The sequence below is a fragment of the Benincasa hispida genome, chromosome 4 (genome assembly GCF_009727055.1).
Source record: "Benincasa hispida cultivar B227 chromosome 4, ASM972705v1, whole genome shotgun sequence".
NCBI lineage: Eukaryota > Viridiplantae > Streptophyta > Magnoliopsida > Cucurbitales > Cucurbitaceae > Benincasa > Benincasa hispida.
In genome coordinates, this window is record NC_052352.1 from 28,723,391 (window position 1) to 28,748,220 (window position 24,830).

Genomic DNA, 24,830 nt, shown 5'->3' on the forward strand with positions numbered 1-24,830 from the left:
CAATGACAGATGCATATGGGACCCATCTCATGTTGTCAACCTCTTGAGACGTCTTAGGACACATGTCCTTAGACAAAGTGACTCCATGCCTGAATGGTAGTAGACCCCTTTTGGAGTTCTGCATCGAGTACTTGAGCAAGATTTTGTCAATATACGATGCCTGAGACAGTGCTAGCACTTTGATCTTACGATCTCGAAAGATCTGTATACCCAAAACAAACTGAGCCTCTCCTAAATCTTTCATTTGGCATTGGGTTGCTAGCCAGTTCTTAACTGCAGTCAGTAGACCTCATCATTCCCAATGAGTAGTATATCGTCTTCATACAATACTAAGAAAGCTACCGAACTGTTGACTATTTTTCTTGTAAACACAAAGTTTATCAACGTTTTGGTCAAAGCCATACAATTTGATCGTAGCATCAAACCGAATATTCCAAGATCGAGATGCCTACTTCAGCTCATAAATGGACTAATTCAGTTTGCAAACCTTTTGCTCTTGATGTTGGGAAATGAATCCTTCAGGTTGCACCATGTAAATGGTCTTCTCAAGATTGCCATTCAGAAAAGCCATCTTGACGTCTAGTTGCCAAATCTCATAATTTTAATAAGCTGCAATGGCCAGAAGGATGCAGTTCAACTTTAACATACCAAACGGTGAGAAAGTTTCCTCATAGTCAACTCCCTCCACCTGGTATAACCCTTTGCCACAAGTCGAGCCTTAAAGGTTTGCACCTTCCCATCAGCACCCTGTTTGGGCTTATAGATCCATTTACAACCTATAGGTCTTACCCCATTAGGCTGATCTATAAGATCTCATACTGAGTTCAAGTACATCGACTCCATCTCAAGATTCATGGCTTTGACTCATTCATCCTGGTCAACATCCTTCATTGCCTTTTTATAGGACAATGGATCCTCAATATCGCCATCTGTCACCATAGCTAGGATTTTCGTGAAACTCAGATAGCGATCAGGTGGGTTCGTAACCCTCCCACTGCGTCGAGGTTCCCTCAACTCTTGAGGTGGAACCGACCTACCAGATGAACTATCATCACAACTCTGGTTTATGAAGCAGGTCTTTAAATAACTCTTGTTAAAGTTTCAGTAGTTTCTTTGGAAAGCTCACTTAACACGACTTTACTACGTGGACTGTGCTTCTTAATATGATCCTTCTCCAGGATAGTAGCGTTAGTGGAAACAAACACCTTGTTTTCGGACGGATCATAAAAGTAACCTCCTCGTGTACCTTTGGGGTAGCCTACAAAGAGGCACAACCTCGATCGTGATTCCAATTTCTTGGGATTTACCTCAAGCTCATGTGTTGGGCAACCCCATATGCAGAAGTGACGTAAACTAACTTTAAGTCGGTTCCACAACTCTAGAGGTATTTTTGTAACACTTTTAGAAGGAAGACAGTTGAGAATGTATACTACAGTCTCCACTGCAATACCCCAAAATGAGTCCGGTAAGAAAGCGTAACTCATCATTGAACGAACCATATCCAACAAGGTTCTGTTTCTCCTCTCTACTACACCATTTTACTGAGGTGTACCCGGTGCCGAGAGTTGGAAAATGATTCTATGTTCTAATAAATAGTCTTGGAACTCAGAATCCAAAAACTCTTAACTTCGATCTGGTCGAAGTATTTTTATTTGTCTATCTAAAGCATTCTCAACATCGACCTTAAATAATTTGAACTTTTCAAAAGATTGACTTTCGTTGCATCAGATAGACATACCCATATCTCAAGTAATCATTAGTAAAACTGATAAAATACTCATAGCCTCCTCGAGCTCGCACATTCATAGGACCACAAAATTCAGAATGTACTAATTCAAGAGGCTCTTTGGCTCAATAATCTTTTCCAGTAAAAGGCCTTTTAGTCATCTTACCTTCAAGGCATGATTCGTACACTGGTAAAGAATTTTCCTTTAGCTCGCTTAGAAGGCCATTGTTCATCAATCTCTTAATCTTATTGAGATTGATGTGCCTTAATCGAAGGTGCAAAGTTGGGCATTTTCTTTTGGAGAAACTCGTTGGCGTTTGATTGAGTTACGACAGATTTAAACATTGCTATGTTATGGAGGGAACTTAAGGCTAAAGGTCTTAGCATATACAAGTTATTTTCCAATTTAGCTGCACAAATTTCAACACCATTCTTATGAATAAACACTTTATTCAATTTAAAAGAAAGAGTGTAATTGTATTGTAACAGACACTTTACAGAAATAAGGTTCCTTTTTAGTTCAAGAATTACAAAGACATGTTTTAATATAAGAAATGTATTTTGTAAAGTTAACTGGATGCCTCCCACTACCACAACTGAGGCGACGTGCTCGGTGCCTACTCGTAACGTGATCTCACCAGCCTCCAGCTATCGCATGGTCTAATCCTCTGAAAAGAAGAACATATATGATTTATGGTGCTCGAATCTACTATCTAAGCAGAATCATCATTCTCCACTAAAAAGGTTTCTAATACAAGTAAATCATATTTACCTTTGTTTGCCTTGGTCTTAGCCTTGGTAGCTTTCTTCTCCTTTAGATAACAAAGACAATTCCACTTCCGATGTCTGTCCTGGTTACCATGGAAACATTTTCCTTTTTCAACTGGCGGTGGACACTTCTTCTGGGCGACAGGTGCCGGGTTAGCATGCGCATTTCCTTTCCCTTTGCCCCCTTCTTCTTCTTCATCTTCATCTTTCCAGAGTTAGAAGTTGAAGGTGCAGACTTAGTTCCTGAGGTCGAACCTCGATAGAACCTTTTAGAGGACAAGACAACATTTGCCTCACCTCCTTTTTTCTTCTTACTTTTCAGCAAGGTTTGGTAAGTCTGCAACTCGTTGAGGAGAGTGGTAAGGGAGTAGTCCTTTTTGTTAAGAATTGTATTGCTAACAAAGTGGAGGAAACTCTCCGGCAATGAATGCAAGATAATGCTAACCTAACTACCCTAATCGATTTTAGACCCCTTCATCTCTGCCATGTTAAAGTGGACCATCATATTCAGCACGTGTTCACGAACAGAGGTGCCTTCCTCTAGTTTGGAGCTAAAGATGTGTTTCAGAGCCTCATACTTGAGCTGTCCAGATAGCTGTCCGAACATTCCCTGCAGAGAGTCTATGATCTCATGAGCTGAGACCATGGGCTCATGTTTCTTGGCCAACACGTCACTAAGACTGGCCAGAATATAGGCTCGGGCCTTTTCGTTTGCCCGTGCCCAACACTCATGCTGCTCGAACATTTCGAGTAGAGTTCTGAGGTGGAATAGTAGGACATTCCTTCGTAAGGAAAAACTTTAGATCCTCGATGATGAGTATCGTCGTAAGCATATATTTCCATCTTGAATAGTTTTGGCCATTCAGTTTTTCGGCGCTAAGTAAATTGATTGTGGCTGAAGCCATTAAAAACCGTTGCTGGAAAAAAATGAATAACCTTTTATAATATTTTGCAAAATCCACAATTTTTAACCAATTAGTTTTAGCAAAATAGATTCCAAGTAGCCTAAGTGAAAAGACTTCTATTTTGCAATGATGCCCCAGTGAGGCAGGACAAACATCACCGGTGGGATGATTAGATGTCCCTTAACTGGGATAAGACATTTTGAACCATTAGACAGAACCAACTCTTGGAACTAAACCTAATAGCCACCATTTTTTTGGGTCCAGAATAGTTAACCCTTAATAATCCTGCGTAATGGTAACCCCTTGTTTTGGCCCCAGAGTCCCACTGTAATGCGCCCATCATAGGAAAAAAGAAGTTTAGAACAAGAGACTAAGTAGAAAAAAGAAGATTAGAACAAGAGACTAAGTAACCTTATCCTCTTACAGGAGATCAAATAAAGAAACGCGCAAAACAACCATCGTATAGGGAAAAACACATAGGGTGCCACGAGGCGATACGCAGAAACTTTATTCAATCCAACGAGGGAGACCGAGGGATATGCTGTCGCACTTCCCACTCCCACTTACTATGAACACTCTCTCCATCCACCTTGATATTGACCTACCCCAACACCATCTATTAGGGAAACACACCAAAGGTGCCTCGAGGCCGAGGGTAGATCTCACATTGGGGACTATGAGAGAGAAACACGAGATGTGAAAATGAAGCATCAAATACCCCAAGTACCTCCCATTGAATGTTCTACCTAGGGGTTTATTAACCTAAACTATCTGGCTACTGATAATGATTTAAGTCATTTATTAAGTTTGCTAAAAAACAACTTTTTTCTTTGAAATTAAAAAAAATCCAAGTAGTCACATTAAACTCTTTAATGGACTGACCTTAATTTGCATGCATGCATCAAATCTATCTAAATTATTGATGCGTTATTTTGTGATGTGAAATTATGGATGAATTGCGATGATGAAAATGCGTTGAGCACTCAAGTTTTCTCAGTGGAATCCAAGTGTAAACCCCACTGAGTTCCTGGTAAGTCCAAGGTTGAACTCAGGGATTTGGGAAAATAGGTTGCGGTGGTAATTTTTAGAAAACTTTGCGGTAACCGGTAACTCAAATGATTGTTGGTTTGTTTGTTGATTGCGGTAAAGAAAAATAACAAATGCGGAAAATTTGAGAAATGTCTGATTATGTGATAGATGCACTGAGAATGCAGATGAACGGGTTGAGAAGGTATTTAGCTAGCGTTACTTGGGAATGCATCAGACTATGCGATCATGCTACAACCATGCACAGCAAGTCATTTTCCAATGCAAATGCGATTCTCCGATGTTTAAGATGCATGTGTTGAATGCAAAAGTGTCCATAGAGCTTATTCTTAAGTCTCTCCTCTTTTCCTATGCGATGATGCAAGATGCACAAAAGTAAGAAGACCGCACACAATCAGTTCCTATCTATAGGATGCATGCGATGCGTTAATATCAAACAGTGCTTATTCCTAAGCTCCTATCTCTTGATCATGCGTTCTAATCTGACTCTCTCGAGCCTAGATTCTGATCTGACCTTCCCAAGCCTAGATCCTGTCCTTAGACTACCCTCCTGAGTATCTCTAATGAACGAATGAAGCATACATAATACAAGATAATCGCATAGAAAGAAGATCCCCAGTTAAGCTAGCTAAGTGCTTCTCAACCCATTCAACAGATTTAGCTACTCATGTGTAAATAATAGAAAATGAAAAGATAAAGAGAAGTAAATTCCATTTCTATAGATGAGTTGAATACAAAAAGACAATGAAAGATAAAGGTAGAGAGCCTGGTAGCAATCCCTTGTTGACCGAGTCTTTTATACTGGCAATCTTTATTCGGTTCAAAAGATATTCCTGCTTCCGCAGGAGTCGGCCCTATCTCTGATCTTGAAGCTTCTGGCGCTCTCCCAAGCTTACCAGAACGATTTGTCAGCACAACCTCCTTCTCTCACGTCCGCCTTAAAAGAAAAGAAAATCTAAGAACAAGGCTAAACTATGAGCAGAACTCGTGAACTCGAAACTTTCGAACTGGTGAACCCCTTTATTGAAGGATGCCTACGGTATTTATATAGGTTCCAAGGTGAAAGGCGGCCCCTCTCTTATGATTGCACAGATGGGATGGCTTTAATTCCTTGACTGACGCGTCGAATATTTGTCACCGAAAAGATGAATGTACTTGTTATCGTTAGTGGCTGTCAACTTAATTCGGATTCGATCGTCATCAACTTTTTGTCCCATCGTGATTAATTATGCCTTTCACCCAGATGCGCTCACCAAGTTGCGCCGACTCTATGCAGCAATCCTTTTTGGGCAGATGTTTGCGAACACAAATCACCACAAAGCCTTGCGGTAATGCTGCACTCGACCATTGATTTCTTATGATAGCTCTTTTCGCCTTACGTCAACGCATATTCTGCATAAAAATACACAAATCAACTGTTTCTGTGTGATGAATGCATGCAACCGTAATGTTATGAATTTAATGCTTTTTGGATTCAATCTATCATATTTTATCAACGCAAGCCAACATCGTTTAATAATTTAACACTATGATAACATGCGTTTCTGGCCGTTATCAATTACGTTTCTAGGTAGGTTCCCAAGTAGGGGTGTTCCATTGCCGTCATCTTAAATACCCAAACCTAGATAGAACCCGCCTTAGACAAAAGTTCTATTATAGATAGATTTGCTACATATTAATCTTTTACTAATTATTTTAATCCTATTTTCATTTTATAACCATTTATAAAATAAATAAATAAAACACTCATGTCATATAACGAAGTATTTATAATGCTTGTAAATATTACGTTAAATAAATAAAGCATACATGAATATAACCCTTATATTATATGATGCATGAGCATACACTTATAAAAATTAAATCATGCTTCACTAAATCATAACACTTATAATAAAGAAAATATGCATGACCTAAGGTGTGATTTATCAATATGTGCATACCTATGTAAATATATATATATATATACACACACACACATATCACATGTATAAAAAACTATGGATTAATGGACCGGGATGAACTAAAACAAAACCGAAATGAGAAAACAATCTATTTACATAATTCAGCTGAGCAAACCGGTTGACAAGCGAACCGGGCCTTGAACCACTGAATGAAGCTCCCATCATTTAGTAAATGCCTTTAGGTAAACGATCGTGTAGCGCACACTAGATAGTGTAACAGCTAAATGATCATATAGACAACAATGAGGCCGTGAAGCCCGATCGTTTAGACGACCGCTTAGCACGCGAAAGGTGAACGATCTACCATGCAATTACTCCGCGATCGTATAGTCAGTAACTTAGTGATGAGGCTTGCTGAGCTATACGATTGTCTAGTGTGCGCGTGTGTTAAACAACAACCGAGCTTTCGATACTCAGCGATCGTCTACCTCATCGTCTACCCAACACAACCAACACTTGATCGTCTTTTTCCATGAAGAACAACAACCCTTGCTCTGAATTTCATCACGAACGACTCAAGACTCAAACTAACTTTGAATTTAAAAACTTGAAAGGAATTAATTGTGCCCATAAAACGCAGGGGCCTTTAAAATTAACTAGAGAATTCAACAAACTGAGGTTACATTCCATAAATTTCTATTAATCCACACATCCACAAAAGAATTAACACTGAAAATAGAGAGTAGAAATGCTGCACCCACCGTGAATGTAAATGCAATTCTTATGCAGTAATGAATTGGAATATCAGAAACCTTGGTCTGATACCAATTGAAGGAACTCTAATTCAAGAGTACCTACGAGCAAAAATAGATCTTTCCAATTCATTGTGACAGAATTACCACAAATACATTCAAACATACTAATATGCATTCATAATGCTAAAGAGATCAAGAGATCATACCGGTTGAAGATTTCTTCTTCTTAGCGAGTTTAAAACCCAACCATCTACCTTGAACAATCACCACTCCAACAGAAGGAGACGGAGATGACACCACCACTCAGAGCAATCAATATTCTTGGAGTAAGAATCTAAAGTGTGGGCTTTTTTCGGATTTGGTAGAGGGAAGGAGGAAGAGAGACCGTACACAATGACGAAGCAAGTGAGAAATGAGGTCATCTATTGCATAGACAAGATGCTTGATCATTTTGGTGAAGTGAATGATCGTGTAGGAAAAAGTAAGCGATCGTCTAAACGATCTTGTAGGAAAGGGTAAGCGATCGTCTAAACGATCGTATAGGAAAAAGGTGAGCGATTGAGGAAAAACAAAGCGATCTTCTATACGATCGTTAGTAAATATTGGGACTAAATAATCGCTTAGGAAAAGGTAAATGATCATTTAGTAAATAAAGTTAATTATATCATATTTAATTAACTCGTTCAATTATATCATATATAATCGAACTATCTTTTGTCAATTTGATCATTTTAAGCTGACCTAAAAACTGACTCTCAACTTGTATCCAAGCTACCAAGGGGACCTTATGGACCTATGGCTCGAAGCTCCAACGGTACGTGAATAGTTGACTAAACTCTTTAGTGAGAATATCCACCATTCGTTAACTACCAGACATTCCACTAAAGACCGACAGTTTAACTCTTCTTGCCATAGATATATTTCTATGTCCATTGGATATAACCAATCATCAATACGATGACCCTTCACATATGCTCGTAATTATAGTAGGACAATTTACCGTTTTGCCCCTGCAATTACATCATCCTCCTTAAGTACCACTGATCCCTCTAATGAACAATACAACATAGTCCTACTCTATGTAAACACCTCTCAGGCCATGAGAGGCCTTGAGATCAGCCTTTAAGAGAACAATCTATCTACTTACCCCTACTTTGGGGAAGAAGTGAGCTCCATCTTGTGAAGCTGAGTTCCCAGCTTCCAAATCAGATGAATCCCGAAAATGGTAGGTTTGAGTTAGCGCTCTGGCCACTCGCACCCATGCAAATCAAAGTATCGCCCTTGATGGCAGGAGTTCTCAACGCACTCAGGATTGAGGTCATGTTACCTATGGTCATCCTAGTGAAGTGAAGTCTCATTCATGAACGGAGTTATATGACAAGACATTAACACTTCGAGGTCAGGTCTTATACAAACTCTTTGTATAGGATGCCCCCGCTTGCATGTCCACTACACGAATGATCAGGATCAAGTCATCTGTGACAAGTCACAACATTTACAACAATTCTGCAAAACGGTCTGCATGCGTAGTGTTACTAGGATAAGGTTTCCCTCCTATATTTATATACTACAGACTATTTCTGTTGTCACTTAAGACATGATCCACTTGTATGTCACTACATACATGCTAAAGTTACATAAAGACAACTAGGGATATTAAGTTTATTGGTTTGTGGTAAAATAAAAAACATTTAAATATGCAAAGTCAAGAAGTGAAGTAAATATCATATATATTATACATCACAAGTGTTCGTACAAAGTTGTTTACTTTATTATAATTTATAAAGTTGTACATTATTCTTTTAATTAAGTTGTACATAATTTAGTTGAGAAATAAATACTTTTTTTTATCATGTATATTTAATTAAGTGTAGATGATACTTTTATTTTATATTCATTTTTTTTATTATAATTTATAAAGTTGTACATTATTTAGTTGAAAAATAAATACTTTTTTTTATCGTGTATATTTAATTAAATGTAGATGATACTTTTATTGTATATTCAATTTTTTTTTTACAATTTAAAAAGTTGTACATTATTTTTCTAATTGAGAAATAAATATATATTTTTTCCTTTTAGATGACCTATTGATCCGATATTTTGTACGACCAGTCCATTCATCAATCATCTGTTATATGACAAGATCGTACTACTGGCGAAATATCTTGCAGGCGTTGAGAGACAGTTGTCCAGTGCTCTATCCCACTCTACCTTCGAATACTACCGCTACTCTGTACATCTGAATTCTATGGGTTGCCAGATTGGGATTTATTCAGTTGAACTGGCATTTGATCACAACCTTGGTTGAGAGATGAAGGCCTGAGACACATACATTTCATATGTCTGTTGGAGAGTGCACTATCACTCTATAAGACAAAGAAGTGTGGTTGGATTACCTATTGATGGTGAGCTGGTCACTGGAGTGATGTATGATGACTGATCACAAGTTTGTCAACTGTACCTCGGTGTGATCCCACCTGCCGATAAAATTAAAGGCTCGATGTTAAGTTTGATATGGTTAGGGACACAATTCAGTGAGCTCGCAGATGATGCAGATGAAGAAACCGTCATAAGATATGCGCGAGCATATATGCTACAAATGATGGGTGGATGTCTTTTTTCTAACAAATCAAGTCATTTTATTCACTTGATGTTTCTACCACTATTAGCTAACCTTTATGATGCGGGACGGTATTCGTGGGGTGGAGCATGTTTTTGATATGGTTGTATAGACAACTATATAAAACAACCAAACCTGAAGTTCGCGAGATAGCTGGGCCTCTCATACTTTTGCAACTATGGGCTTGGGAGCTATTTTCAACAATGGCTCCACAGCTAAAACATATAAATGACGCTCAGTTAGCTGGACGAGCCTACGATTCTCGGTATGTTATTTTAATTCAATTTAATTTTTATATGACTGATTTAGTTAATAGAATCTAAATTATCAATTTAAAAATTTAGGTGGAGATACAAATTTTGTGTGACTAGGACAGCCACACATATAGTCAGCCAGTACAGATACATGTTTGATCTGCTTCAACCTGATTAGGTGCATTGATACTGAACCAAATTGATTATTTTATACACATTTTTATTGTATTTGTTTTTACTGTTTTCCAATATAATATTTTGTGTTTTAGGTTATTTGGGAGCCGTACAAAATTATTTTGCACACTTTGCCCAATTTTTGTATTGGTGAGTGGAAATATATATGCGGACGATAAGTCCTCTCATATGTTTTCACATTGGTGAGTGGACGATAACCCCTACTACATGATATTTACTTAAGGACCGGAGATTGGTCTGAAAAAGTTGCACATTTGGTAGTGCGATGGCACTATCGTGCAAAGTTTATTGTAGTGGGGGTTTCTATTGAACAGTTTGACAGGGATGTCACTCAACACTACATTCATTGGTATAATAATATCAAAGACGCTACGTCACTCGTCTGAGAGCAGTTGTGGGTCATCTGGTAAATGAATGAATATTATCTAATTATTTTTAATTTAAATTTATTTTAAATATTATCTAATTGTTTTATAATTCACAGAGATCGAAGAACAGTAGCTTCGTGATGTTGCGAATGATCCGAACAAGTTCTTGCTATATGTATTGACAACTAGAGCTATATGGAGGAGATACATTATATGTACGATATACCTATAGTTCATCCAGTTCCTCCACCAACTCTTAGACGTAGAGAACCTGTTCGGAAAGAGGATGAGTTCGATGAGGTTGCCCACAATGTGGAAGAGTTGCCCCTGTGATGCGAATGCAGAGTCAAACTGATTATGTTAGTTCGATGATGATGCCAACATTTGGTTCAGGACATTATGACTCAGAGGTTGTTCCATCATCTTCATATGTTCATAGACATGGTCGGGGTCGTAGAGAGCATAATGAATATTTATATTATGAAGCATCTGCAGAGGTACTAGAGCAACTTTAAGTTCGAAGTCGACGACGACAACCAGCTCGAAATCGATGACGTTTGCCTTGTGGGATACATTGATTTTTGTAATTATTTTTATATAAATGAGATATTTTAATTTATACTTTATCATTTTTATGAGTTATTATTTTTTTTAATTTGTTCTTTTTAGAGTTAAGTTAAGATGGTTTAAAAAATAATAAAAAAAATGTAAAGTGGAATATACTAAGTAATAACATAATGGAAAATTAAAAAAATTGAAAAAATTGAGGTCGAATTAATTGAAAATTAATAAAAAATAGAATGGAAGATTCAAGTTCGTTGGTCGAATTTTGAAGACTCAACAACTTAAAATGGACAAAAAAAAAAAACTACAATATCTTTATTAATAGTTTTCGAACAACAATAATTTTATAAATACTTTTTGAAAACAACAATATTAGTCTAATTTTTTCAAGGAAACTTTCCTAATATTAAATTGATTAATACGTGTATTCACCTGATTCATCGAACAATAAACATAAAGAAAAAAAATCCCGAGCTATTTGCTGACACCCAATATACTGAAGACCCATTCACCAATGGGGCCCATGACCACTTCACTCTTCCAATCCACTTGCCCCACGTGTCTATCTCCCCATTTCTTCTTCGGTCCCACAACCGATTCATCCGACGGCCCAGATTTTCCATCCCTGCTCCGGCGGCCCCATTTTTTCTTGTTCTGGAGTCTTCTAATCACGAAGCACATTCAGTGAGAAAGAAGTTCTGATTCCAAGTTTCTAACTAGAGTTTGTGGATTTAACCCTAGCTTTGCCGCGTTAGGTTAAACAAGAAGAAGAAGAAGAAGAAGAAGAAGGTATAGGACTGACTACTGAGCTTCTTTCAACCAGTGAAACAGAGAACGAAGAATTGGGAGGGTTCTGTTTCTGTTGTGAACGAAGGAATTTCCCCCCATTTTTGAGGACTGGACCTTCTTGTTCTTCTTCTTGGACTTTCTTTGATTGAATCAGACTCATTCATTGCTATGCGTTACGTTCTTTGATTTTTCCCTTCGTTTCTCTCAGATCTCTACTTTCGGTGAGTTTCTCCTTCTGATTATGGTTTTTTTTGTTTGTTTTATCTATTAATGGAATCTGAGGATTTATGTTCGTGGTCATTTCTCTTGTAATTTTTGCGGAATTTGGGGATCTGAGGATAATAGAATGAGGAATAATTTTTTTTTTCGTTTGTTTTATTTTTTCTGCATTGCGTGTGAGATGATATACTGGCATCATGGTTGTTTTTAATTCTTTTCTTCTTCAGTCTTCAGAGACCAATCTGGACTCAAGACCAATTTATTAAAATAAGTGTGCCGCAATTTATGCGTTCTCTCTACTCTGCCTTCATTGCATTTAATTTTGAAGTAGAGGGCTTGCTATCGTGTGTGTTAACTACCAGGGGATCTAAAAATGAAAAGAAAATACTGATCTACAAACTTTTATATAGACTAATTCAATGGAACTTTGGCTGAGTTGTTCTTGATTCTTGCCTCTGAGTTTTGAAACAATCCATTTAGACATGTTACTGTTTTGCTTTCTTTCCTGGAAAACAGTCGGAAAATCCCTACTTTTAGTCGATACTAATTTAATTTAATTAATTTTTTTATTGCTTCATTGTTGTAAATACAAGGGGCTTGCGCCGTACCACAATTTATACATGGTTGGATCTAATTGCCATGAATTATCTTCTTTTATTTGGTTATTTTCTTAAATAAATCTAATATTGGGTTTCTTTGACAGATTGGGCTCTTCATATCCTGTTCAATGGGTAAGTGGGTCTAATATAAAGTCTTTCAGCCTCTTCTTTGCTGGTTTCTTGTGGGTATTCCTTCACTGAGAATCTTTAGTGGGATTTCCTTACTGCGTCGACCGATTAATGATTTTTCGGGTACAAGAATTTGTTGCAGCTCATTCAGCATCGGCTATAGAGTTGGCCATTTCTTTGGGGGAGAAGGAACTCTCTTCCATTGCTGCCTCCTCTTTTGCCTGCTGCCGACACTGTCTGTGCACATTTATAATTAATGCATCGTAAATTGGATAGCCCTCTCCAGACTCAAATGGCAGTGGCAGCAGCCTTTAAGAGTCCACTCAGTGGAGAGTATGGGGGGAGCAAGAGGATGGAAGGAAAACAGCCTACAGGGCGGAGAAGGGTCTTTTGTGCAAACCGACACTGGTTTGTGTCCTTGGGATGGAATTGGATCGGAGTGATAATGCTCATACCGTGAAGAGGAGGTTGCAGATTCACTTAATGTACCAACTGATGAGCTCTTTGACATTTGGAGATATGGTACTCAAGAATGACCTCAGTGCTGTACGTAACGATTCTCCCCTCCTTCTTACACGAAACATTTTGCACAGAAGCTCGTCGACTCCTTGTCTCTCACCTACTGGAAGGATATTCAGCAAAGGGATCAAAGTGGTCCTATTGAGATATTGGGCATTCTGATCGCTTTTTTAGGACAAAACAACTGGTTGGTGAGATTAAAAAGCTATTAAAATTGGTGTAGATCCTATTCCTGTTCATAGTGGACTTGGTGGTGCATACTATTTCAGAAATAACAGAGGTGAGAGCGTTGCGATTGTGAAGCCTACGGATGAAGAACCTTTTGCACCAAACAATCCAAAGGGTTTGTTGGTAAAGCTCTTGGTCAACCTGGGTTAAAAAGATCAGTGCGTGTCGGGGAGACTGGATTTCTGTGAGGTTGCAGCTTATCTTCTTGACTATGATCACTTTGCTAATGTGCCTCCCACTGCCTTGTGAAGATTACCCACTCCATCTTCAATGTCAATGATGGAGTAAATGGTAACATGTCAATTAAGAAGAAGCTGGTTAGCAAAGATTGCATCGTTTCAAGAATTCATACGGCACGATTTTGATGCCAGTGATCACGGAACTTCCAGCTTCCCAGTAGTGGCTGTGCATCGTATAGGCATTCTAGACATTAGAGTTTTTAACACAGATAGGCATGCTGGAAATCTTTTGTAGGAAACTTGATGGTGTTGGGAGGTTTGGTCAAGTGGAGCTTATTCCTATTGATCATGGACTCTGTCTGCCCGAAACGCTAGAGGATCCATATTTTGAGTGGATTCATTGGCCGCAGGCGTCGATTCCGTTTTAGCGATGACGAGCTCAAGTATATCAAAAACCTCAATCCATTTGAAGACAGTGAAGATCCTGAGGATTGACTTCCCAATGATTCGTGAGCTTGTCTCAGGGTTCTGATTCTCTGCACTATCTTCCTGAAGGAGGCTGCTGCATTTGGTCTCTGTCTTGCTGAGATCGGCGAGATGATGACTCCGAAGTTTCGTAGCGGAAGAGGAGGATCCCAGTGAACTGGAACTTATATGCATGGAAGGCTTAGCAGCTGATCGAAGAGAAGGAGGTCTTATCCCCTCGGATTGATTTAGGCGATGAGGAATTTCAATTTGATATTGACTGCGATGTTGAAGAGTCAGATTGTAGCCAAGAGATAGAAGCAGATGATTTTTACCCAACAACACCATTCCACTTCAGCGTCGGTGGCAGTATACATGGACGTTTTCCTCTTCTTAAACTGGAGGAAAGCATCGAGGAAGAAAACGGTGAGGAAGTTGATCGAGGGGGCTTCTTCGATCCGTTTTCTTCTGATAGAATTCCAACTATTTCAAAGCTTTCCATGTCACTGAAGAATTCCAGTCTAGGTGAGAAGAAAAAGAAACATAGCAAGTACTTTGGAACAAGACCTGAGAATGGATACATGATGACAAATACATCTTCTGGGATCAGGAGTGCAAATGAACAGCTTCCAGCTAGTGTAACGTTTGTGAAGCTAGCTGACATGAATGAGGATTCATGGTCATTGTTCTTAGACAAGTTTCAAGAGCTACTTCACCCGGCCTTTGTGAAGCGAAAATCTGCTACTCTAGGTCAGAGGCAGAGGCAGAGGCTTGGTACATCTTGCCAATTTTGAAATTGAGCAACCAACCTTGTTATCATTAGATTGAGCCAAGAAAGAAGGGCAGGAGAGTTGTTGTTTGATGATAGCTCTGATAATGCAAGGGTTTTTTTTCTGATTTATCTCTCAGAGATTACATTTAGAAGATCAGGGTCAGTACTACTACTAAAGTTCTCTGTTGTAAATATTGTAGAATCAACTTAGTAGATTTGGTTCTAGTATTTTCTTTTTCTTTCTTCAAAATTACTTTGTTCTTCTTGGCTGCTCTACCACCTTGTTATATAAATAACTTTTAGAACAATAAATGTTAAGAGGAAATTATGTAAACAGGAAGATGTGCTAGTTTTTATGTATATAGATCTGTCTAATGTACTTTCACTGCTTAGCAAATGTGAGTTTTGGTGCTGTGGATTGATTGAAATATGTAAAGCTTTCAATATGTTTTTTCAGGCTATTATTTGAAATTGATTCTGATGTTGGTTAAATCCAACAAAATCTCATAAAAGATTCCATATCACATGCAGAAACATTAAAAAGAAGCAAAATAGTTGAGGAGATCAGCCAAAATGGTGGTTGGAAATGACTGGAATGGATCATCAACTGACTTCTGGATACATTCAAAGCCATAATTTTGATATTTCTTCCCTTTTTTATTTGATACAACTTGAAGAATAATAGACAAAACTCAGAGAGGCCAAATAAAATAAAATGAAATGAAAAAAAAGAAAAAAAAAAAGAAGAGGAAGTTGGAGGAGAGTGACAGATTTATAGTGTATTATTGGCTGTTTCCAATGAAACCAGAAACTACACTCTCAAACAGCTCATTGTATTTTTGTTTTCATTTTTGTTCTTAGATCAACTAGTATTAGATATTTCTGAAGTTGTGGTGAGGATTGATAGCTCTCCAAAAGTGCTATCTATTCTCATCTAAATCATGTTAGTTCTTAGGTATTTAATGCTCTATTTAGTATTTTTGATAGAAAAACAAGCAGAAGGGGACCATTAGGACGATCCGGGTGTATTTTGGGCCAAAACGGAGCAAGTAGCTGCAAATGGGGCAAAATGGAAGGAGTGCAGGGCTGCTCTTGCTCGGCGCCCTGCGCTGTGCACAAGGCAGTTGTATGCCTAGGCAAAAGTGCTGCGGTACTACGGATTTTGACAGACTTCTTACGAAGGCACGTGCGGGGGCATCAACTGAGAGGGGGCAGTTGCGCCATGCTTTGTGCTGCCCTTGATTCTATAAATACCTATTTATTATTTTTTTAGGGTTGATCATGCAATGGAGGATGGAGAAAAGAGGAGGATGACTGCTCAACTTGTTTTTAATTCTTTTTGCATCTTAGCTTAGGATTAGTTTAGGATTTTTGGGTTGTATTTCATGGCTTGGATCAACTTGCCTCTTCTTTCTTTGTCTATGAAGACGATGAGATGAGTTGTTTGGTTCTAGTTCTTGGGATGTAAACCTATGTAACTCGTGGAGATTATTTATATTAATTTCATAGTGTTATATGCATCTTTGGATCTATTTAATTCTACGATGCATGTTTATTGGATCAATTGACACCATTTCCTTTAAATGCATGTTGTATGCTAGAGATTTTAGGTTGGTACGATGTCTTGATTCTTCGTCTAGCTTAAGTCATTAAGTTGCAAATATTAAATCTTGCATGCTAGGGTTTATAGTCTAACCATGAATTTTAAAATACTTGATTTGATTTGGTCCAAGGAAGTTAGGTTAATTAACCACATAATAGAAACCTAGGATTTAATGCAAATGTAATTGATTCTTCACAACCGCTAAGGATTCCATAGGATTGATTGCATTTAGTTAATTGGAGCTTCATAGAAGGTTTTAATTATACTTGGGTCGCTTGCATGATTTGGTCCTTGCTATTGTCCGCCTTAGTAAAGGCTAGTTAGGTCGAGTCAAATAAGTCATTGTGCAAAGCATGATCGATACTAGTTAATAAAAAATAATTCGATGATAAGGACTTATATAGGAGCCCAATTACTCCCAAGAGCTAGAATCTCCAACCTTGAGTACATTTTCCTTTATTTTAGTTTCTTGCACAATTATTTCTTCCACACCAAAACCTCCAATTACTGCTATAACTAGAGAATTAACTTAATGAAACAAGTTGCACTTTTCTATGGATCGACCTGAGCTTACCACTATTGCTACGTCTTTGTAGTGATAGGAGTAGTTCGGTATTACAATTTTTTTTTTTTTGATTTGGGACTCTTTTTGGGAATTAAATGACACTGAAAAAAGGAAAAAGTCAAAATGGTGCCGTTGTCGAGAACACCATTTATGTTCATTTGGTTAGAACACCATTTATGTTCATTTGGTTAAGTTTCTAGTTAGAGCATTCTTTTGCTTTTGATTTGTTTTTTTTCCTTGTATTAGGTTTGCCATGGAGAATAGAGCGTTTAGTATGTACTTTCCATTGCGTGCAAGGCAAGCTGCCGAAGAGAGAGAGCAAAAGACCAAGCAGATTTCTGAGCTCAGGAATATGATTAGTGATCTTGTCTTGTCTGTAGTACAATTTTATATTACTTGTGCGATAATCCATTAACCTAAGATCCAAGGTTATTTGATGTAACTTAAACATGTATGAGGAGACATACAAGTAGATCATGTTTAAGTGATAAAAAAAATAGTCTGTAGTATATGGATAAGGTTGGGTGCCTTATCCTGGTAACACTACTAATACAACCCGCTTTGTAGTTGTTACAATTGTTGTAAAGTACTATAATGATATGATCCTTATCATTCTCGTGGAGACATGTGAGCAGGGGTATCCTATATAAAAGAGCTTGTATAAAGACTGGACCACAAAATGTTAAGTCTCTCTTTATAACGCTGTTACTAGAAAGGACTTACATTTCACCAAGATGACCATAGATGACTTGACCTTAATCCTGGGTGAGTTGTGAACTCCTGCCCATGAGGATGATTCTTTGATTTGCGTGGGTGAGAGTGACAAAATTCGTCGACTCAATAAGCGTACCATTTTGGGGATTCGTTTGATTGGGAAGCTAGAAACACAACTACGCAAGAAGGAATTCACTCATTCCCTATAGTTAAGATAAGAAGATAAATTGTTCCCTTAAGGGCTAACTCCGGACTTGAACAATGAGCCGCCTCATCTTGTCCTGGCCCAAAATGGGTTCGGTCATAGTTGGACTATGACTAATTTATTATTAGAGAGATCAGTGGTACTTAAGGAGTTAGATGTAACTATAGGGGTAAAACGATAATTTGACCCAGCTGTACTTACGAGTAATTTGTGAAGGGACAACGCACTGTTGATTGGTTATATCTAATGGAAGCATAAATATATCTATATCGCAAAGAGTTTAGCTGTTGGTCTTTAGTGGAAGCTAGCAGTTAATGAATGTTGATTAATTTGATTAAAAAGATTAATAAATTAATCTCGTATCATTTAAGCTTCAATCCATGGGTCTACAAGGTTTCTTTGTTAGCTCAATGAGGACTAGTGAGAATCAAATTAATTTTTGTGTGATTTGAATTGTTCAAATTAATTAAATGGAATTAATTATATAAGATATAGTTAAATAATGTATATTGATACATTATATAATGTAATGTATGTTGATACATTTTTATGACAAAAAAAAAATATTTGAATATGATTAAAATATTAATTATATAAATATGATTCATATAAAAACTATATGTTAAAATTTAGTGTGAATATGATTCATACTAAATTTATATAGTTTTATAAGAGAAAAAAATATTTGAATATAATTCAAATATTAATTATATAAATATGGTTCATGTTGAACGAGAAATTTTGGATAAATAAAAAGCTGCCACATCATTCACTAAATTAATGACGAAATTCCAAATCATTAAATCTGGGACCAACAAGGAGGTGTCATGTGTCCCAAATTGAAGTTGAAGACAAACTTCGATGACACCACATGGTTTTATCATGACCGTTGAATCAGGTAAGATTAATTTGACCCAATTTGATATTATTAATTGGGTTAAAAGTCCAATTGAGCCCAAAAATAGGCTTAATTTGACCCAAATGTCAAATAAAGCTCAAATCCAATTAGTTGGGCTTAAGGGCCAAGTCAATGGACTAACCAAGCCTAAGCCCATGAAGCCCATTTGAAAACTCTATAAATAGAGAGGCTTTCCTCATTTGTGAAGGTCAACAATTCTACACTTCAGAGAGCTTAGAGAAAATTCTCTACAATCAGAAGACTCCTTGACTCCTGAAGCTGACCACGCTTGAAGACTGAAGTCCTTTGGAGATATAGGCATTCTGAAGAACGAAGTCCTTTGAAGATACAAGCATTCTAACCATGCTTGAAGACTGAAGTCCTTTGAAGATACAAACATTCTAACAATGCTTGAAGACTGAAGTCCTTTGAAGATACAAGCATTCTGACCACGCTTGAAGACTGAAGTCCTTTGAAGATGCAAGCATTCTGAAGGCTGAAAAAGATACAAGCATTCTGAACAAGCTTGAAGACTGAAGTCCTTTAAAGATACAAACATTCTTCCAAGACTTGAAGCTCAAGAACATCCACACGCCCTGCTTCTATACATCAAGCGTACGCATTCAATCGAGAGAGAATTAGAGGATCAAGTACTAGAGATCGAACCACATCGCATCAAATCAACATCAACCCCAACTCAAATTCAACTCCACAAAAAAAGTTTCTCTCGAAACCTCGTGTGAACACTAATCCTCCAAGAAGATCAACAAGTTCGAAGGCCGATCATCCAAGAAGATCAACAAGCCCAAAAGCTGATCAACCAAGAAGATCAATAAGCCAAGGTCGATCATCTAAGAAGATCAACAACCTTAAAGGTCGATCATCCAAGAAGATCAATAAGCGCAAAGGCTAATCGTCCAAGAAGTTCATCAAGCCCCAAAGGTTGATCATCCAAGAAGATCAACAAGCCCAAAGGCCGATCATCTAAGAAGATCAACAAGCCCAATGGTCGATCATTCAAGAAGATCATCCAGCTTAAAGACTATAGTTTATTTTGAAAGCAACAAAATATTATGTATTAGAGATTGTAGTCACTTTCCACAAAATTAATACAAATACAAAGTTTCAGTTCCACGAAATAAATTTCTATTGAAATCTCGTGCGAACAAATTGGCACACCCAGTGAGACATCTCTACCTCTCATCTCTCTCTTGTCATCCAACTCAACAAATTGACAAATGGCACCAAAGAAAGCTGCTTCCAAAGCTACCGTCGTAAGCAACACTTACATAAGCTCTGTCATCACAGAGGAAATCTGGGACCAACTGATGGAATGTCCTAAAGGCGGGATCGTCATCAGAGAAAATCCTTGTTCGACAACTATGCTTTTGCTACTGATCCATCAGAGAAAGAATCACAGTTTGATGTAGTGTCTATGATGATGACTGACGTAATGACTGAATCGACCATGGCAAATATGGAGATAAAGATAAATCTCCTAATGAAAGCTGTAGAAGAGCGAGATCATGAAATCGCTGCTTTAAGAGATGAAATACAGGCTCGAGAAACTGCTAAGTTGAGTCAATCTTCAACTACAAAAGCCAATGACAAAGGAAAGACTGACTTGCAGGAAGACCAACCATAACAATCTACCTCTGTTGCCACCCTGTCAATTCAACAGCTGCAGGATATGATTACAAACTCCATACGGGTTCATTACGAAAGACCATCACAGTCTTCCTTCATGTACTCCAAGCCGTACACCAAGAGAATCAACAACCTAAGAATGCCAACTGGGTATCAACCTCCAAAGTTCCAGCAGTTCGATGGAAAGGGCAATCCAAAACAACATGTTGCACATTTCATTGAAACCTACGAAAATGTAGGAACCAAAGGGGACCAGTTAATCAAGCAATTCGTCCATACCTTGAAAGGAAATGCTTTCGATTGGTATATTGATTTGGAGCCAGAAGTGATTGACAGTTGGGAATAACTAGAAAGGGAGTTCCTGAACCGTTTCTACAGTACAAGGTGCACTGTTAGCATGATGGAGCTGACGAACACCAAACAGTGGAAGGGAGAGACAATCATGGATTACATCAACCGATGGAGAGCTTTAAGTCTGGATTGTAAAGATAGACTCATTGAATCATCTGCAGTAGAGATGTGCACTCAAGGCATGCACTGGGAGCTTCTCTACATCATACAAAGGATAAAACCTCGTATGTTTGAGAAGCTGGCAACCCGCGCACATGATATGGAGCTGAGCATCGCCAATAGGGGAACTAAAGATTTCCTAGTCCCTGAAGGGAGAAAATACAAGAATGAAACCAAGGGCACTGAAAAGTTCGTGGATAGTGCCACAAAGAATCTATGGTCGTTTAGTGACCCCGCTGAAATTTTTCTCCAAAGGAAAACAAATAAATTTTGAAAGAAGGCGCAATGAGGGTGAGAAGCGTCGTCTAACTCTTAAAGAAAGACAAGAGAAGGTTTATCCATTCCTTGACTCTGATGTGGCATGTATGTTAGGGCAACTATTAGAGAAGCAACTTATTCAGCTGTCGGAATGCAAGCGTCCGGAACAAGCAGGAAAAGGAGATGATCCTAACTACTGCAAGTATCATCGGGTCGTTAGTCACCCAGTTGAAAGGTCCTTCGTACTGAAGGAACAAATTCTGAAGTTGGCTCGTGAAAAGAAGATTGAGCTAGATTTGGATGAAGTAGCTCAGACAAATCACGCTACAGTAGCGGTGACTTCAAGTGTTTCAACACTACCCGTGTTCCATGCTCAAAGAAAAAGCCTGATCCAGTTTGGAGCCTTTGAGCCTATAGTTGTTCGGTTCCAGCAAGAGATTCAAACAACAAATTCCATAAAGGAAGATGAGCTTGTTGAAGATGACAACGAAGGGTGGATAGTTGTGACTCGTCGAAAAAGAAGATAGCCATGCTCCACCCAAAAAAAGTCGCGTTCCTATCGAAGCTATAGAAGAATGAACAAGACTCATAAAAAGAAAGGCAAAAAGATGACATGGAAGCCTAAGCTTGCTAAAAAAGAAGACAAGGACTTCCCTCAATTCCGACGGCCAACAACTTTGGCAGAATTTCTCCCAAGAAGCTTTCTCAATAAGCATCCAGAAAAAGTATCAGAAGTTATTGCATGTCACACTGTCGGCATAGTGGAAATTGACAACAATCATATAATTGTCGAAGAAGTCAACGACTCAGAAGAAATGAAGCAAAGAACTTCTGTCTTCGATCGTATTAAGCCTTTAAGTGCTCGATCTTCAGTCTTTCAAAGATTGAGTATGGCCACGGTAGGAGAAGAAGACCAATGTCTAACAACTACTTCTACTCAAACTTCAGTCTTCAAAAGGCTAAGTATATTCACATCAAAGAAAGATCGACCTTCAACATCTGCTTTTGATCGTCTCAAGACAATAAGCGATCAACATAAAGGAAGGATAAAAATCTTGAAGGCAACGCCATTCCATGAAGAAAACAACGACGAAAAGATTCACAGTCGTGTCCCTTCATGCATGAAAAGGAAATTTTCTGTTGACATAAGTACAGGAGGTTCCTTGATAGTGAAACCAAAACTCATCATATTGACGAATCCTATAAATGAAGAGGATGATCAAAACCATGATGAAATGAGAGCTTCTGAAGTTTAAATGAAGAAGCTTCTCATCACAAGAGCCTAAACTGCATGATGCTCCTAACCCGCATGAGCTTAAAATGTGAACGGCCAAAAAAAAAAAAAAAAATTGTACGAACTACGTTACGACTTGATCCCTGTCATTATAAAGGGTACGTAGGCAACTTAAAGAAATTTAAGTTCAATTATGACTTGATCCTTATCATTATGAAGGTATATAGGCAGCTTGAAAGAAACTTCAAGTTCAGTCCAGTTAAAAAAAAAAAAAAAAACTTGAACTACGTCATGATTTGATCCCTTTCTTTAAGGATACAAAGGCAACTTAAAGAAATTTAAGTTTAGTCTATCAGAAAAGGTACCACAACCACCTAAGTATGATACTACAAAATTAATGTTGATCATCCCTTCTAAAGAATGACACTCTAGATTAAAGATGTTCATCCCTATTGGGGGCAACACAACAGATTGAAGATGTTCATCCCTTGTAAGAAGCTAGCACAGTAAATAAAAGACACACACTTGGAATGCACTTCGCTTCCTCTTCAAAATCAAACTTGGATGCTCCTCCATCTACAAATTCAAAGGCTTCATTGATGCTCCTTCATCTTCAAGTTCAGAGGCTCCATCGATGCTTGTCCATCTTCAAATACAGAGATTTCATTGATGTTCCATCTTCATGCTAAAGTTTGGAGGCTTTGCAATGCCATCTTCATGCTCAAAGTCACAAAGTCAAGCCTACTACCGATGATTCATCGATGTTTCATGAAACTTAAATGCGGAGCATTCATCAATGTTTCATGAAACTAAAATGTGGAGCATTCATCGATGTTTCATGAAACTCAAATGCGGAGCATTCGTCGATGTTTCGTCAAACTCAAATGCTGAGCATTTTTCGATGTTTCGTCAAACTCAAATGCGGAGAATTTTCTGATACTTTTTCAAACGTAAGTGTGAAGGTCTCGTCGATCCTTCTCCTTCTTCAACTTAAGAGGCTCCATCGAGGCTTCTCCATCTTCAAGTTCAGAGTCTCCGTCGATGCTTCTTAATCTTCAAGTTCAGAGGCTCCGTCAATGCTTCTCAATCTTCAAGTTCAGAGGCTCCGTCGATGTTTCTCCATCTTCAAGTTTAGAGGTTCCATCGATGCTTCTCCATCTTCAAGTTAAGAGGCTCCATCGATGCTTCTCCATTTTCAAGTTCAAAGGCTCCGTCGATGCTTCTCCAGCTTCAAGTTCAGAGGCTTTATCGATTCTTCTCCATCTTCAAGTTCAAAGGCTTCATCGATGTTCCTTCATCTTCAAGATCAGTGTACGTGGCCCGTTCCCATCTTTAGTTCAAGATCAATGTGCATGGCCCGTTTCCATCTTCAAGTTCAAGATCAATGTGCATGGCTCCGCTTCCATCTTCAAGTGTAAGATCGATGTGTGATGGCATGTAGAAATGCATGTCATCTTAGGCCTATTACTTAGAATTATGAAGGTTGTTAAGCAGAATATGCAATAATTGTGCTAGGAATTCATGAGAAAATGAGTTTGCGTCGATCAGCATGTTGAATCTTAGCTAACCTGTTATTATGTGTTATTATGCGTTCAATGTTCTATTTTTGTAGCTAAAACAGGAAATGGACGCAAACGCAGAAACCAGACCACCGCATAGACGACTGCATGTGGAGAAGCTCTCCATCGCAAAGACGAATGCATCAATTAATGCATGGATGTTGCGGTAATTAGTCATATGCGTCCATCGCATGGGAGTTGCGCTCGTCAAGTGATTGCAGTCATCGTGTATAGTTGCGGCATTAAGCGAATGCGATTATTGGATGATTGCGACTATGAGACAACACATACTAATGGGATCAACGCAAGGTTGGTGAAATGAACGCCTCAACGCATTTACCTTGAGAAAATCAAAAGTTGATGTTGACATTTCACCTACCACGCCGTTAGAGGCAGAGGTTCAGAAAAGGACTAACGCGCCGAATGTCAGACTTAGAGCAGTCCATTGCTGTCGGCGATCCAAGCTCTATAAATAGAAGCCGATGAGCAGAAATTCAACTAATCTGGGGATTTTCCCCGTGATCGGGACAAAATGCNGCCGATGAGCAGAAATTCAACTAATCTGGGGATTTTCCCCGTGATCGGGACAAAATGCGTGAGAAGACGTTTGAGAGTTCTTCACCTCCTTC

The 24,830-nt window shown here is 38.3% G+C and overlaps 1 pseudogene; it reads left to right on the top strand.

Annotated features, from left to right (window-relative positions):
- Positions 1-11,778: 11,778 nt before the first annotated feature.
- Positions 11,779-15,454, top strand: LOC120075934 (annotated as a pseudogene).
- Positions 15,455-24,830: the final 9,376 nt, after the last annotated feature.